Source organism: Pteronotus mesoamericanus, unplaced genomic scaffold (assembly GCF_021234165.1).
Source record: "Pteronotus mesoamericanus isolate MK-2021 breed Mesoamerican mustached bat unplaced genomic scaffold, CSHL_Meso_final contig_50, whole genome shotgun sequence".
NCBI classification, from domain to species: domain Eukaryota; kingdom Metazoa; phylum Chordata; class Mammalia; order Chiroptera; family Mormoopidae; genus Pteronotus; species Pteronotus mesoamericanus.
Window position 1 is genome coordinate 46,120,417 of NW_026555186.1, and position 17,017 is coordinate 46,137,433.

At 37.2% G+C, this 17,017-nt stretch overlaps 1 pseudogene; it reads left to right on the forward strand.

The window, feature by feature from the left end:
* The first annotated feature begins 863 nt into the window (after nucleotides 1–863).
* On the forward strand, nucleotides 864–1,785 carry LOC129074487 (calponin-2-like; annotated as a pseudogene).
* The last annotated feature ends 15,232 nt before the right edge of the window (nucleotides 1,786–17,017 follow it).

Here is a 17,017-nt window from a genome sequence, read left to right on the forward strand (position 1 = left end):
AAGATTTATTTACCCCTCATGATTTCCTCTTTAGGAGAGATGAGATAGTGTTTTGGAGAGAAGGTTCAACAGAAAAGATAACACTACATCCTATTGCTTAAAACTCTGTATCTGTTATCCCTTTATCTTGCACTCCACCCTTCCTGCCCTGACTATACCTGACTTAACTAATACGCAGAAATGAATTCTAAGCAAGAACTACTGCAAGAATAATGTGGCCAAGGATCAGAGGAGAATAGTGTGTTCTTTGGAAACCACTTGGCTCCATTCACAGCAGCATAACAATTAATAATTAATGAGCTGCCCTTTTATTCGTGAAGATAATAGCACTGGCCCAAGACTGGACATTCCCTCTGAATTGCTTTTTGGAAGTGAGGAATGACTATACAGAATCTTCCACAGCCCATTGCTCATTCCCTTTTTATCAGCAAGTTGCAGGTTGGCTGCCTGGGGTAAGTGAAGTCTGTGACCATATAGCACATCAAGACTATGTTTTTTAATGTAAAGGTGGTGTTAAGAGTGAGCAAACAAGCAGAGAAAGCTGAGAGAAAGTAGTTGAATAAAGCAGTCAAACAATATTAAGGTAGATTTTCTGCCAAAAGGAGACAAAATAGATTATTAAAAGGAATATCAACAATTATTAAAGCATAAAAATCGCATGCAAGACTTGAAAACAAATGGCCACAACCCAGACATAATGACTGCATAGTGCTGATGGGCCCTAAGGCTCTGAATTTTACAACTGCACATAAAGGTGGGTTCTCAGATAGCAAATAGCAGTGTTTTAAACAGGGGCACATCCCCAACCATCGCATCGCAAGCCCAGCTTTAGGTCTGCCATCACAGCTGCCGGCAAGAGCTCCATGCAGTTGAACAATGGACCCTGTACAGGCTCTCCGCCGAGGTCAAGAATGGGCTCCTGTCCAAATATGACACTCAGAAAGAGGCAGAACTCCACAGCTGGATCAAGGGACTCAAAGAGCCTGTCGATGGGTCCAGACTCCCAGAAGGGTCTGAAGGACGGAGTTATCCTGTGCACACTCATGAATGAGCTGCAGCCAGGCTTGGTCCCTCAGATAGACTGTTCTCTGCAAAACTGGCACCAGCAAGAAAACCTCTCCAACTTCATCAAGGCCATGGTCAGCTATGGCATGAACTCCATGGACCTGTTCAAGCCCAGTGAACTGTTCCAGAGTGGAAACTTGACAGAGAGGTACAAGTGTCTCTTCTGGCTCTAGCAGGGAGGGCCAAAACAAGGGGGCTGCTCAGTGGCATGGACTTTGGCATCCAGTGGTCCTGGAGAGCAGGAGTGGAGCTTCATGACGCTACTATGAAGACAGGCCAGTGCATCATCAGGCTCTAGTTGGGCACCAGCAAGTGTGCCAGCCAGTCAGGCATGATGGCATATGGTACAAGAAAGCATCTGTATGAACCCAAGAACCATATCCTGACACCCATGAACCACTCAACCATCAACCTTCAAATGAGCACCCACAAGTATGCCAGCCAGGGGCATGACAGCTCCCGGGACCCAGTAGCACATCTATAATACCAAGTGGGGGACTGGCAAGTGTGACAACTTCTCCATTTCTCTGCAGATGGGCTCCATACAGGGCACCAACCAGAGAGGCCCGGTCTTTGGCCTCAGCCAGCAGATATATGACCCCAAGTACTGCCCACAAGTCCAAGTGGCCAGCACAGCCCCAAGTCAGTCAGCAACTGCCCAAGCCCAGGGAAGGCCCCAGAGGACCCTCCTACTACCACCAAGAGGAGGCAGGCTACTGAGGCACGCCCTTGCAGAGTATCTCCCCACATCATTTCCCCATCTGGAATTTTTGTTTTTTTTGTGTTTTCCTCTTGTTTTTCTGTGTTCAAGGGCTTCCAGCTGAGCATCTGTGAAGACCAGATCCAGATGCATGTAGGGTGGGAGTCCCTGCCAGGGCCCATCCAGCCAGCAAATTTCCCAGCAGGCTTTTGGCCATGCTATGGAGGGAAGAAGAAACATGTGCAGGGAACGAAACTGCCTTAGTTGCTTCTGCCCCTCTTCCTTTTCTCTGTTGATCAGTTTGTGGTTTCTGTACCCACAGACGTTTCAGGCAGTTTTAACAAAACAAAAGTAATTTTTTTCAAGGGAATGGGGTGGGGATGGTGGAGGGGGCTGGTTCTTGGAAGTCCCCTGGGAGAGGACCAGGTCACAGCCCCCAGATATTTAAGGCACCTGAGGAACTGGATTCCCCCAGGACCCTCCCAGGGGCCCATCAAGGAAACTGAGGCCCCGATAGGACAATGAAGTTTTATGTGGTTGAAACAAAGCCAGGCATCCCCTCCCCCAACTTCCGTATTTTCCCCTCTCCCTGCCAAGTGCTGCACAGGGAGGACCTCCAGGAGGCGCTCCCTGGGATCAGCCCGACCCAGGAACCCTGAGACCAAGGCGTACTGGAGAACACCAACTGTGCACCAAAGGCAAGGAAAATGTCTTTACGGAAAGAAAAAGAAAGAATGGGGAAAAAAAGAAGAAGGGCATTAATGCTTAACTTTGCTGTTTTATTTTGTCTACATGAACTTCTTGGTAACTGATATTACTGTTGATTATACGCACTAAGAGAGTTAATTAAGAAATTGTAATATATTTCTAATATTAAGTTGTTTTGGTCTATAATTAAAGCAAAAAATGCTAAAATTGTTTAATTTTTCTGTCTTTTATTTTTGAAATACCAGTTTTGGGTTATAATTATGTACTATATAAAATTAAAAATATGGCATCTTTGAGCATATTAGTATTCAGGGGGAAATTGAATTATTTAATACTGTGATAATTTCTATACATCATCTCTTATCTGTACTACTTTCTGATCTGTGGCCTTTACAGGGCTTCCAGAGCGAATGTTTGGCGCAGAGGTGCGTTATGCTGTCAAACAAAAAATGTGGTCATTGTGTGAAAATAAATTATGAACTTTTTGCTGATATTTTGCTGTATATGTATGCAAAAGTAAATACTGGTGAATCTTGTAGGGGAGGAGAGAAATAGTTTTTGTCTTGCCATCTAGATTATCTCTCTGAGGCCCCATAAATTAGACTGGCAAAAGACAAGTTAACACGAATAAAAACAAACAGGTTTGCTAATGTGTTCATTACACATACAAATGGGAGCACCCAGTGATGAGTAACTCAAAAGACTGGTTAGAACCTGTGCTTATATACCATCTAAGACTAAACAAAGAAGAAGATATGTGACCTTTTAAATAGGGAAGACAAGTTATGAAGAGGTGACCAAAAAAAGTGTGATAACAAGGGTTATTTATTAAAGTTTGTTATGCAGATTTAAATCAATGCCTCCTCTATTGATAAAAGTTATTGAGTCTTTGAGGTATGAGAAATTACATGGAAATTTATTTTATAAAAGGGAAACTTGTGCCTATTTTTAGATCTTTTCCTGCATATCTGCCAGTTCTCAGGAGCCCTGAGCTCAAAATAATCCATATTCCAAAGAGGCAGATTTTGAGGTGGCATATTCTGTTATCCTTCAATTTTACTGGTTAAGTAATGGGGCTTTCATGTTTTCCCAAACTTTGTGAAATTGTGGATTCATGGAACAGTGAGATGAATACCATGTGGGCAAATCCTGCTGGTATAGGGGATGTCTAATGATCTCTCTCCTCAGTCTTTTGATTCTATTGCTCTTTGAACATGGGATATAAACAAGGAAGCTCCTATTCTTAAAGTGTAACTTCTGAGAGTAATTCATTGTTAGTGTCCAAATCCATAAGACAGAATGATGTGATGTATTCAAATAAGAGTGTTGCTAGCTCTCAGTTTCAGTTTGCCAAGATGTAAACAAGCACTATTTTTAAAGTATTTTCAGTATTTACCAAAAAGACTTTTTTGGCCAATGGAGTAGAAACAAACAACCAAACAACCCTACCTATTTGTCTCCAAAATTCCACCTGTCTAGTGCTTGAGGAGCAGACAAGCTTTGGGTATAGACATAGGCTTGAGCAAGGAGATCACTGTCTCCAGAGAATGAATATATATATATATATATATATATATATATATATATATATACACACACACAATACTATATATGGGTAGCCCTGGTTAACATTGTTTTTCCATACCCCAAAGGAATAATCAAAAAAAATTTTTAAATGCCTAGAGCTAATTTCCAAAACTATCACTTGAAATGTCAATTCTTTGTAAGCAAGAGAATGCAAGTTGTTGTATTACCACTTTATTGGAGCAGTGGACTTCAGTCTGCTTTCTGACTTCCTCCCTTTTCTATTTTATCCCTGGAGATTCTCAGTCACTGTATTTTCCTTCTTGCTTGCTTTATTTTTCTTTCTTTCATCCTTACACTTATTTTTTCCGTCCCTTATATCTTAACACCACCCTGTCATATGTTTTTCCTCACTTTATCCAAGATGGATTAAAGATTTCACAGTGTCTTTATGATCAAGTCTTGTTTCATCAAATATGCCTTATTTGTGTATATATATAAATTTATCTCTGTGGATTTGATCAGACAAGATGGTTTTTAAATTTTATATTATATTTCACAATCAAGTCTTGAATTTTTCAGTTAATCTTGACAGACAGAAATCTCATTCCTATCTTAATAGTCAATGTGAAAGTATTATATTACTAATAATTTTGCACCTGAGCATACTGTATTAGTATTGAATCACACAACTGAACTATGAAATCCTATTAAAGCTTGTTTTCTCTTCATTGCACAAAAGACAGCATTGACGGCATATTTTGTCAACATTGAATCCTGTGAACAAAGAGTGCTAAATTACATTTTTAATCCAGTGACACCATCTTGAATAACATGGTGTGCAGAATTCGTCTGGGTATTATAGGAAAAGACTAGAACACTGTGAACAAACAGCTGTAGCTAAAAAAGCTTTTCCCCTCCTGTCCATGTCGTGATTGAAACTCTCTCTTTCAAATGCAGACCTCCCACCCTCATGTTAGCAGTCTGTGAAATTTCCCTTGCATCATTGAAACACACTCTAAATTTTTTTTTAAAGACCACCCAGAAGTTACAACTGATGTAAAATGCAACTGATTGGTCCAATTTGCATTTATATGAAGTCCAGAGAGGAACTAGGCCTATGTGGCTTTGAATGGTTTACTTAAAATTGCCTTATTTCCTATAGGTCAAAGTGGCAAGAAGAGCTGAGATCCCTCAGCTTTCTCTCTCCAAATTCTATCTAAAGTTAGAATGGCTATATAATTTATCACCTGCCCTAAAAAACTCCCCAGAATTAAAAAGAGTGCTAAAGATAATTGTATTCCAAGTAAATTGTATTCGTTGGGACAAGGAATAAGGTAAATAGGGATACCAATGAAAAATCTATGACTCTAGAATCCCTCCCACCGTGAACTGGCATAAATCTACTGGCCATCGTTAAGGCATTGACATTCCACTAATAACATACTGATCCATGTTGCTCTGGTTTACAGGTGCTGATTATTATTAGCATGTGATTGCAACCTATGTCAAGCATTACCTCTCGTTAGTTGAATAAACATATAAAGATTTTTTTATACATCTTGATTTCCCAATATTTTCTATAGCAGAGCATTTTTGCCTATACTTAAGCTTTACAAAATTAATTAAGAATAAATTGTTTCTCATTATTTTTTTTATTTCTACCTGTATACGAAGCTATGGCTTGGAAATACCACAAATTTTTTTTTAATCTCTTTAGTCTCCTTTCTGTATCCTTTGCATTCTTGTACATAGTATCTTCAAACACCTCATCTGTTTTTCTTTTACAAGCCAAGAGAATTAAATTATTAAAAGAGTCAGTTTAAAATCTCAACAGAAAGTCCTTTTCCTTCCTCTTCATTGATCCTGAGCCTTTTCAAGCCTCATCATCCAAAATATATTTGCATACTTCATTTCTATTATCTGGAATGAAATAATACGCTTGGTACTAATATAATATAATTTTAAAACAGAAATAAAACCTAAAATTGTTAGCATTTCACAAAGCGGCTGTTCTTGTGACAACATGTTGCTCTATGACAACTGCAAACATGCTATTGAGATACATTGACCAATCAAATATTTATTCATTGAGCAACCCACTTGTCAGCTGACCTAACGATGCAGGATGTTGTGCCCTGAGCAGGGTGGGTAGAGCATCACATGATACAGTGGCTGGTCACAGCAAGTCAGAGCACAGATTGAGGGGGAGGAGGAAAGCCTCTGCACGTGGGAGGGACTGGGAGCCCCAAAGGAAGATTGGGTATATGAGCTCTCTCCAGAAGGTATCCAGGCGTGTCATATGAGAAATAGAGACATTTATTGAAGAAGACACAAGATACAACAACATTGTACACAGGACAATGATGTCTCAGTCCTTTTCAAAGTAGGCACCTTAGGACCTCACACAGTTCTCCCCATCACCATCGGCTGTCCCGTTGTATTTTCCTGAATCTCATTGACAGTCTACAATCTCTTCCCTTTCAAAGGTGATTGCAGTTTTGGGAAAAGGCAGAAGTCACAAGGCGCCAAATGTGGGCTGTAGGCGGACTGAATCACCTGGGTGGTTTGATGCTTCACAAGAAAACTGCACAAGATGTGATGTGTGAGTGGGTGTGTTGTCCCGATGAAGCCGCTAATCACCGATTGCCCATAGCTGCGGCCTTCTGAATCATCTGAATGGTTTCCGTGAAAGAATGTTCAAGATTAAGAAAAAATTTGATGCAGATTCGTTGGCCTACTTGCTCAGTCATTTTTAATGCGACGGCCACACAGTATAGATGCTCACTCAATGGTGTCTACCGCCCCTACTGACTAGTACAGTGAAGATGTCATTGTTCATGCATGTGCATTCCAGTCCACTCTCCTTGGCTGCCAGGTTACAACGATGTCGCACAAACTGTCACAAACCTTTCTCCTTATAATAGCAATGGCTGGAGTTTTTCCAGACAGACCTCATATATGTAGAATATACTGGACGAGAAGTTAATATCAATTATTTATGGGTTAAAACCAAATAAAGGAAAATTCGGTAAACCTTGTAGTATTATAGTTATATTTCTGGCTTCACCCATATTTATACAATAAAATTTATTAAAGAGACATTGGATATTAACACTCATTTTGCAAATGGAGAAACTGAGAAAAACAAATTTCATCATCACAAAAAGACTTTACTACAAAGTTTAAATGAGCCCATTTTTTCCACTACATCATATATTTCTTATTGGTTTTGCATAAACTATTTTCATATTTAGTAGATGTGAATCTTCTCATTTTGATGGTTTCTACACCGCATAGACAGATAGCAAAAAAAAAAGCAATCATCAAATGATAAAAATTTATTTATCTTAGATCCACAGCTACTTGAAAACCCTTTGTCAACAAAAAAAAATTAGGACTGATTTGTGCTCAGTTTATATAGATTCTTTTATACATAAAAGTTCTTCTATAAATATATATTAATTTGATATGCCAGTTTAATTTGAAGCTATTGTATATCTTCATGGCTGATATCATGTTTGTTCATATTGGCAAAATAAAAATTATTTGAAGCCTTCTACTTTTAAATATTTTAAGAAATGATCACTGCACTTTTTGTGGTGAAATACCAGAGGCAATGACAACCTGACTTACCAGTAAACAACTTTATATTTTACTCTAATTATGACTCACAAATCTTTAATTACGAGTATAAGGAAGACCTACAAAAATAATTGTCAGCACTTACTTTTTGATGGTAGTACCATGTTGTCTTGTATAATTTAAAATCTATGTTAATAATTAAGTTGTAATTCAGAAGTATAAAACATCTTTAAAAACAGTCATCAATTATTATCTTCCAAAAATGCTACTTTATTAAGCATTTTGAGATGTAACTGATACTGTCTTCTCTGCATACACCCTCCATCACTGTTTCCCAATAGTGAATTTAATAAAAATATGAAGATAGAGAGTTTATGCAGAACTTCCTATATATCTACTCAACTACCAGAATTACTTGGCTTATATAAGCCCACAGATACAACACTTAAATCACTAGGTTATTCTGAGAACTTCTTTTCAATTACCTAAAGTAAAACAATTTATTCTTTTATCTAATAGGAAATAGTCACACAGACATTTGTATTAATTATTCATGTCATAAACATATGCAGGTAACGTCTTGCATCACCAGATCCCTGTCCCTACATTCTCAAAAATGAATTTGATGTTTTTTACCTTGTAATTGTCTGGTTTTTGTTCTCCTTGTTACATATCTAACTCTAAGCACAGTGCCAAGCACAGAATAAGCATACGAGAGAATCAGTAAAAGAACATTCAGTGTTTCTCTTAGCATTCATAATCCTCTTGATATTAGAACATATGTATCAATATTAGAGTATGTACAACGCAAACTCTCAGTACTAGATAGAAGGATGAAATGGTGAATGGCTGAATGAATTATATGAATCATTCATCTTTGTAAATATATATACTATTTAACTGCTACTTGTGAGTAATGAGATACCATAATTAAAATGTGAGTTCAACAATAATTTCTGCACTATCAGCAAATATTTTTAACTCTAACCTTCTTATTTCAAGTAACAGTAAAATTCCAGTGCAATAAGTAATATTTATAATTTCTTGGGGGTCATTTGGCTAGCATTTGATTTTGACTCTTGTATATTGGCTAATGACTTTTAACATATTTAAAATGGTAGCATTCTTAATGATTCTTTGAAAAAGTTCTAATAAGGAAGACTTTGAATGTTAATTTCCACTATATTAATAATACACCAGATGACCCTCAAAGATTTGATTAATTTTTTTCCTTGCTATTAGATGGCACCATTTTAGACCACTTGTATGACACTGTGAGAAATAGGCAAGCCTGTTTTATTCATTTGTTATAACTACCTGTTTATTAAGTTAGAGGGCTAAAAAAATTAAAGAATTCTGGCAAATATGGACCCTAGTTTTTCCTACTGTTTAGATCATGGATGTTTATGACTTGAGAAATTTTCCTATTATCTGAATCTTAACCTAACTCTTTTTTTTCCCACTGCAATCATTTTTACAAAAGACTTTTTAAAAATAAATTAATAATCATGTTGCCTTAGTCAATAGAATGTAAGTGAATATCATATAATCTTTCTTTTGATTTTGCATGTTCCAGGCCATCAGGTTTATCTCTGTCAACATCAACAATTTTAGAGAGCATGATAAATACAAAAAATGTGGAAGACAAGTCCTGAACACATACTGATCAAGGCAAGCATTCTAAGTTGATTTTGAAGTTTTACTCCCTATTAGCAGCTTTGGTGATTTGATTCTTCCTCAGAAAAGACAGTTATATTTTAAATTCTCATTCATTAAGAATCCTGGCTAAATAAAGGCAGTACCTTATTATAGAAAAACTCTAAGTATGATTAAGCCCAAACTATTTTGGGCCACTTTACTTAAATGATATTGTAATATATCAAAACAAGAATAATTAATTAGACAATGTGTATAAAGACTCCTAAACTTAAGCATAATTTAACCATAGATATTTCTTAGGCTATAAGTAAAAAACTATTCTATGAAAATAGTGTTAATAATGAACCAGCCAATTTCTTCAAAGAGAGCATATCCAATAAAAAATATTATGCAGTCAAGTACATGTGACATCTAAACCGTTTATATCTAGAATTTTTAGTATTCAGGGCATTGCACATGTTTTACCCATGTCCAGATGTAACTGGAGAATTTCTCATGTGGTAGAACGGTAACAAGAAAGCCTTGGTTAACATTTGGAATCAAAGTTTAAACTCATCCTCCAACACCACTGGTCCTCCTGCAGATCGTGCTCTCTTCTCCCTTTACACAGGGTCTGGTAGAAGTAACGCCTGCTTGAGTGAGGCTGGTAGGGTAATAATTTATAGTTTTAGTTTGAACATTCACCTAAAATGTTATATGGTGTGTTTGAATGTGATATTGTTGTGTTACAGAATTACATGCTCATGGTTTTTTAATAAAAGATTTTGCAATAAAAAGAAGCATTATTTGTGCTGGACCCTGTATGTTCATAGCTCAGCTTGATCTCAGATTCTCTTGAAGTCAACAACCTCTGCACACTAACGAATCAAAACTGGGCCTTTGAGCATTGGTATTCACTCTCACAACAGGGAGAAATGAAAAGAACGATCTCACAGCTCTCAGAGGAAAAAGATTTTTAAAATTCCAAAAAGAAAAGTTTTTAAAAATTGAAATAAAAGAGTCTGATTCTGTCTTTTAGACACATAGTTATCATTGCCAGATCATTACTGAAATATTATTGAACCAAAAGCATGTTATTGTTAATTTATTTTGAACCACCCAGGAGAAAATCCTCAGAATGTACTTCTTTCCTGCTTGCCCAGGAAATACCTGGGTTGAAGAAAAATCAGCTTCATCAATAAACATATATATGCATGTGCCAACATAAAGGTGGCAAACTATTAGATTCTCTCAAATCTTTACAAAAACAACAAAGTTAGCAGCATACTGAGCCTTCTAGAAGTCTGAGTTTTCCCCACTGGGGTTCTTTTACTGACAAGAAGCTGTGATTTGTGTAACCCAAAAATGTAGGCTCCTAATTTGGATGAAGCTGAGATGAATTATACATAGGTCATTAGAAGCAGTGTGGTCCATAGTTAACGAGGGATCTCAACAAAATTCAACCACTGATGTGCTGAGTGCTTTGAATAAGTCAATCAGCATCCATCTGCCTCAATTTAAGCATTCAAAAAATATGGGTGTGTGGAGAACTAATTATTAATGTATGCCTGTAAGTTATTTTGAACTCATTAAAAATGTTGAACAGAGAAAATATTCCTTTTTTTCTATAATTATCACTATTTCTACATCTGTAAGTATCAATATTTTGTTTTCTTTTGTGTCAAAATATTTCTCTTCCTACATTTTTCCTGGCTCCCTGAGTTACTGTTGTCCAGCTGTTCCTGCCTGATTTATTTTATTTTATTTTTTAATAAGGTAATTAAAATTATATTATATATAGTATTGTATTTTCCCATTACCATGTAGTCCCCTTATACCCCCTCCCCCCAGCAATCAGCACACTGCTCTCCATGTCCCTGAGTCCTTTTTCCTTTTAGCTCAATGCGGCCATCCCCTAACCTCCCCCTCCCCACCTCAGCTGTCAGCCTGCTCTCTATCTTTGAGTTTGTCTCTATTTTGTCTGTTCGTTCCGTTTGTTCATTAGATTCTACATATGAGTGAAATCATGTGGTATTTGTTTTTCTATGACTGGTTTATTTTACTTAACATAATGTTCTCCAGGTCCATCCATATTGTCACAAAGGGTAAAATTTCTTCTTTTTTAAGGCCAAGTAGTATTCCATTCTGTAAATGGATCTCATATATCTGAAGGAACCCAAAAACACTAATTTGAAAGAACATAAGCACCCATATGTTCATTTAAGCATCATTTACAATCACCAAGATATAGAAGCAACCCAAGTGTCCATCAGTTAATCAGTGAATAAAACAACTGATTTATTTTTTAAATGATCATTTCTACTGATTTTCTGGTCATCTCTTATTAGATAGTTTGTATCATTCCCTATCTTGAGAACTGATTTAAAAAAAAATAGCTGCAGGATAGGGGGAAAGCAGTGTTGACTGGTGTATCTGCATCACTATAACACTTAATGACAAACAATAGTAAAGTTCCAGTTAAGGTGGGTATAGTTACTTCTCCTTCCTGGAATAATAGCTGGGAAAGAATTGGGCCTGTTCCCTGATTCTAACTGGGAGTTACCATTGAAATTAAATACAGATAACATTTCTCAACATGTGAATTTGTGTACTCTTATAAACAAATTTAGGCTAGGACTTGGACTAGGAAATTTAAAAAATGGTATAGGATGATTTGAAATCATGAGACAGACAGTGATTTTTATTTAATTTTAAAATTTAAAAACTAAATTAGTTTAGTTAATAGCCAAGTATTACAGAGTTTTTAAGTTCTAAGTGCAGGAATCACTGAGCTAGAATGGCAATTAGAGGAAGTTCAAAATCCTGAAAGTAGTCAAGCCAAAGGCAGTTAAGATGGCCTGTCAAAAGGAACGGCTCAGAGAGTAATACCAGGAATTCTAGGCTTGCACAGGCAGGTCTTACAAACACATTCTGCTGGTAACAGAGACGTACAGCTAGAGAATGGAGGTAATTTGTTCCATGAAAGTGCATCATCTCACCCTAACCTTTGTGGCTCTTTTGGTTGGACATCATCCCACAAGGTGAAGTGTCACAGGTTTGACTCCCAGTCAGATCACATGCCTAGATTGTGGGTTCGGTCCCCTGTTGAGGCACATGCGAGAGGCCACTGATCCATGTTTCTCTCTCACACTGATGTTTCTTTTTTTCTCTTTCCCCTGCTCTAAAAATAAATAAATATTTAAAAATTTTTTAAAAATGCATCATCTCCCCTGTGAAACCAACTCAAAATACATACTTGATCTTTACACTGTTTAAATCTATGGTAACCAAAAGCCCCATCTTATATGTATTTTCAACCAAAATAAACAGGGGTTTTGTATATTTTCAGATGAAGAAATATAGCTAAAAATGGTAATAGTAATATGAGTCCACTATTCCCAAAAAGTGAAATTATGCCTACATTCCCAACTCATCTTTTCAGGAAGTTTGAGGGAATATTGTATAGGGGGAGAGAAATCATTAGAATTGACATTACTGAAGAGATTCAAGTAGCAAAGACTTTAAAAAAAACTAAACCCTAAGCAGGGAAACTTAGTCTGAGCCACAAAGAAAAATAAGACAAATAACATTTTCATAAACCAAAGTCTGCTTGTCTTGGACATTTTGCAAGTGGAAAATAGTATATTATATTAAATCTTAAGTTGTTTATTTAAGGTTGATATTTTACATTTTGAATTTATGCCACCCCCATTTCACAAACATCAAAGCAAATCTGTGTAACTTTTTCTTTCCTCATCCTTATACCAATATGAAAGCTGAATAGGAAAAACCAACCTGGCCAACTACAGGTAACCTCACTTCTTCTTGTCCATGTTTCAATGTAAAATATCAGGATTGTGGAGAGAAGGGTATGAGGGGAAAGCATATCTAAAAATAATAGTGAACAATATATATCTGTTAAGGATCTGATCAACACCGACCAGCAACTGACCAGCTGCCATCCAAAATTGAAAATATTGAAGTTGCCCAATTTTGAGTACCCTCATCCATGGCAAAACCCCACAGAATGCGAACTGTCATTGTTTTGGCACAGGTAGTATTGTTTCTTCTCCTGCCAGGCCCACACATATCCTTTGCCTCCTGAGTTATTTTTATAAACCAACCAGCTCCTCCTACAGCTCTCCCTGCTGTCTCTGAGGTGCAGTCCTTTTGTCATTTCCTACCTAATTTATATGTCAGTAATAATAAGCTAAAATTTCCTGGACATGAGAATTATCCTATTATTATTCCCATTAGTAGTAGTAGTATAAAGGTAATATGAAAGAGATTCTAAGGGAGGGCGTCTCCCTACAGCCATGCGACTTAGGCTGCACACCAAACCATACCGTACAACTCCATCACACAGCATTCACACGGACTAGGCTATGAATGGTGCTGCCAGATGTGGCTCTGTTCTATGTGTTCATAGAAGAATAGAGTTTAACAGTCAGATGAAACTGATTCTTTTCAAATGTCTTCCTAGTATTCTTCTTAAAAAGGCATGTAAATAATTTTTTTTTATTTTCAAGTCATACAGAGAACTTTTGTAGAATACAATTTCCATATTCTTTCATGATACATTATTAAAAGAACTGAAAAGGGAGAAAAACCTCAACTACCTAATTTTCCTTACCAAAGAGAACATTTCAAATGGAAAGGTTTTTAGTTTATTTTTCAGCTAGTGTATTCACCAGACCTGAGCTAAAGTCTTCTTTATTTTTAATGTGCAAGTGTACAAATTGCCTTTTCCAAAAAGAACATTTTAATCATGTAAAAATTCTTCACTATGTTATATCAAGTGGCAATTTTAATTCATTAGTTTAAATGATTTCAAAGTTAAACAGTTCTAATTCACATCTATTAATCTTAAAAGGACAGAAAATGATTGAATTTTTATTGGATTTAGTTTGCCTTTTTCCCAGATTGAACATGGGTCAATTGTTTGCAGGTGCTATTGTGAATCTAAAAATGTCTGTCTTAATGATGATCCCCTATTATACTTAAGAAAGTAAAGTACCCTGGGAGTGATTAATTTCCTTTTTCTACTCCCTCAAGCAGCACTGAAAAAAAGGAAGTCACAAATATACAGAGGTACCTTGGTACTCCTCGTTGAATATGTTCTGAACTAGTGATAAATGCCAAAACCAAAGAGTACTGAATAATGAAGCATTTTCTCTTGCAAAGCTATGTTGTGACTCACACACGTTCCAGCAAGTGCAACTAGTCCTGAACAAGCACTGAGTGTGCTGAAACATTTTTTTTCTCAAGCTTAGCAACTTGAAACAGACTGAAAGTGACCAAAGGAGAGGGGGGAGGGGGATAATGGTGGAAAAAGAGGAAGGGCCTAGACAAAGAACATGTATGGATGACCCATGGACATGGACAACAGAGTGGGAATTGACTGTGGGAGGGGTGGTGGGATAGGTGGAGGGGGCAAAGGGGGAAAAAATGGGACAACTGTAATAGAATAATAATAAAAAATGATTTAATTAAAAATGTGGTGAGTACAGGGTTTGATGAGCACCAAAGTATGACTGTATAAAGCATCTCACTGATACCCTCCAGTCTGAAGGATGTGTTCTGGTGAGGAGGAAAGCAAGATAACAAGGCAGAGGATGTAGATTGTCCTACATTTGAAATCTTTTGCCCCACAATAGAGATATTGCAACATATCAAAAGCCAATAAAATAAAATAAAACCACCTCCCTAAATCACCAATTTGTTTCTGTCTCATTTAAAAGGAAGAGAAACTCAGCAGTGACTTTGAAAAATTAATTGTACTCACTGCAAATGCTTAGCAAAATTGAGTAAGAAAGGGGGAAGCTGAAAACACACTAAAAGCTTAACCAACCTGGTGAAAAGATATTAGAAAACATTATGTGAAAATCATCTACTTTTTGCAATAAATAGCACCAGAATTATCTGGAAGAATTTCTAAATTTTTACTTTTTCCACCTCCAGAAACAAAGGAAAGAAAACAGACAACTGGAAAGAGAAAGGTGGGTGAGGGTTGTGGAAATGAAGGCCTGGTGGAATGGAGTCTGGAACACAAGGGTATCTCCAAGAGGATGGGAAAGACATCTGATGTCTACAATCTGCCTGGAGTACATTGGAGGGTTCTCTACCTATGCCATGGTCCAGAGTACTTCCTGACCCAGGACCTTCTGATGGATTTCTCTTGCCCCAATACTCTGTAACATGGGGTTGGATTGTGAGAAAACGCAGGCCTAGCTATCTTCTCCATGTGTCCTTTTGGCCTCCAGGGGAAGGCCATGAATGTTTGACTCCCAACAAATTAACAAAGGACAGCTCCATCAACAGCTGGCTCCATCCCTGCCTCACCAACAAAGGAAACACACCAGCCTGATTCCTTCCTGCAGAGGTTTCCAGACAAGAGGTAAGCACAGATCTCTTCATTCTGCAAGTACCTTTTAATTTCCTAGATGTTTCTTTTGAGTACCCCCTCCCCTGGCTTGAGGAAAAGGGAATGAGCAAACTTCCCCTATCCTCTCTTTCCTTTCCTATGAGTAAGAAGAAAATAAACACCATGGTATCTCTACTCCTAAAAATTGTCTTCAAAGAATTGACTTCACAAATCTCCAGCCCCCTCTAATGCAGACTAGAGTTAACTGATGTTCGCTGATCTATACGGTTGCCTGTTAAGTGTGTATCTAGCACATTTATTTAGATCACAAAGTACTTGTCCATTGACCTCAATTTTGAGGTTTAGCCAATGTTCTGAACTATCAGGAAAAGTCTTATTTACTTTATGTTTTGTAATATTTGAAACACTTTGTTGATAACATTTTTTGTGGCCCATGTTTTGGGTTGTTTTAACTCACACTTGCTAAACTAGAATGCCTCGCTTTTCTTCTAAGACTAGGAAAAATAAGGCATCCACCTACACCTTATTATAACAGAGTATCCATGATTTGAATATTTTGGTTGAATGGTTAGCTGAAATGTCACGCAAGAGGTTCTCTATTTTTATTAGTTAAAACAGCAAATTATTGCAACTTCAATTTTAATGTCATGTAAATTGAACCTTCTCCCATTATCCTGGATTTTCTTTTAAAATACCAAATGAAGTAAGATATGGTTAGGTCTATTAAATGTATTTTTTAAGTACCATACTTTCCTTTTTTTTAATCTTCACCCAGGTACATTTTTTTTTATTGCTTTTAGAGAGGAAGGGGGGAAGCAAGAGATAAAGAGACAAGAGAGAGGCAAACATCAATGTGAGAGAGAAACATCCAGTGGTTGCCTTTTCATATGCATCCCAAGAGAAAAATCAGTTGGTTGCCTTCTCATATGCACCCTGACCAGGGATTGAACCAGTAACCTGGGTATGTGCCCTGACTGGGAATTGAATCTGCGAACTTTTGGTCTACAAAATGATGTTCCAATGAACTGAGCCACACGACCAGGGCCATACTTCCCTTTTAAATCCAAGCAAAAATGTCAACCCTTATGTTTGGAATAGAATATAGATGCTCATACCCACAGACCTGCAGCTAGCTTGGGAGGCAAAAAGTAAGAAGCACACCATTGTACAGAGAAGTTGGACTCTATGCTGTGATGACTTTTAGTAAGACACTCAATTTCTCTAGACCTCATTTTCTTAAATATATAGGAGCTATGCCAGACTCCCCTCAAAACCCGTGTTTACCTGTTCTTTCTAGGTACACTGGTAGCCTACGTTTCCCAGCCTCCCACCAATTAAATGTGGCCGGCTGGCTGAGTTCTAGTCAATGGAGCGTGGGCAGAGGTGATGTTTGTCTTGGAGGCCCATCTCAT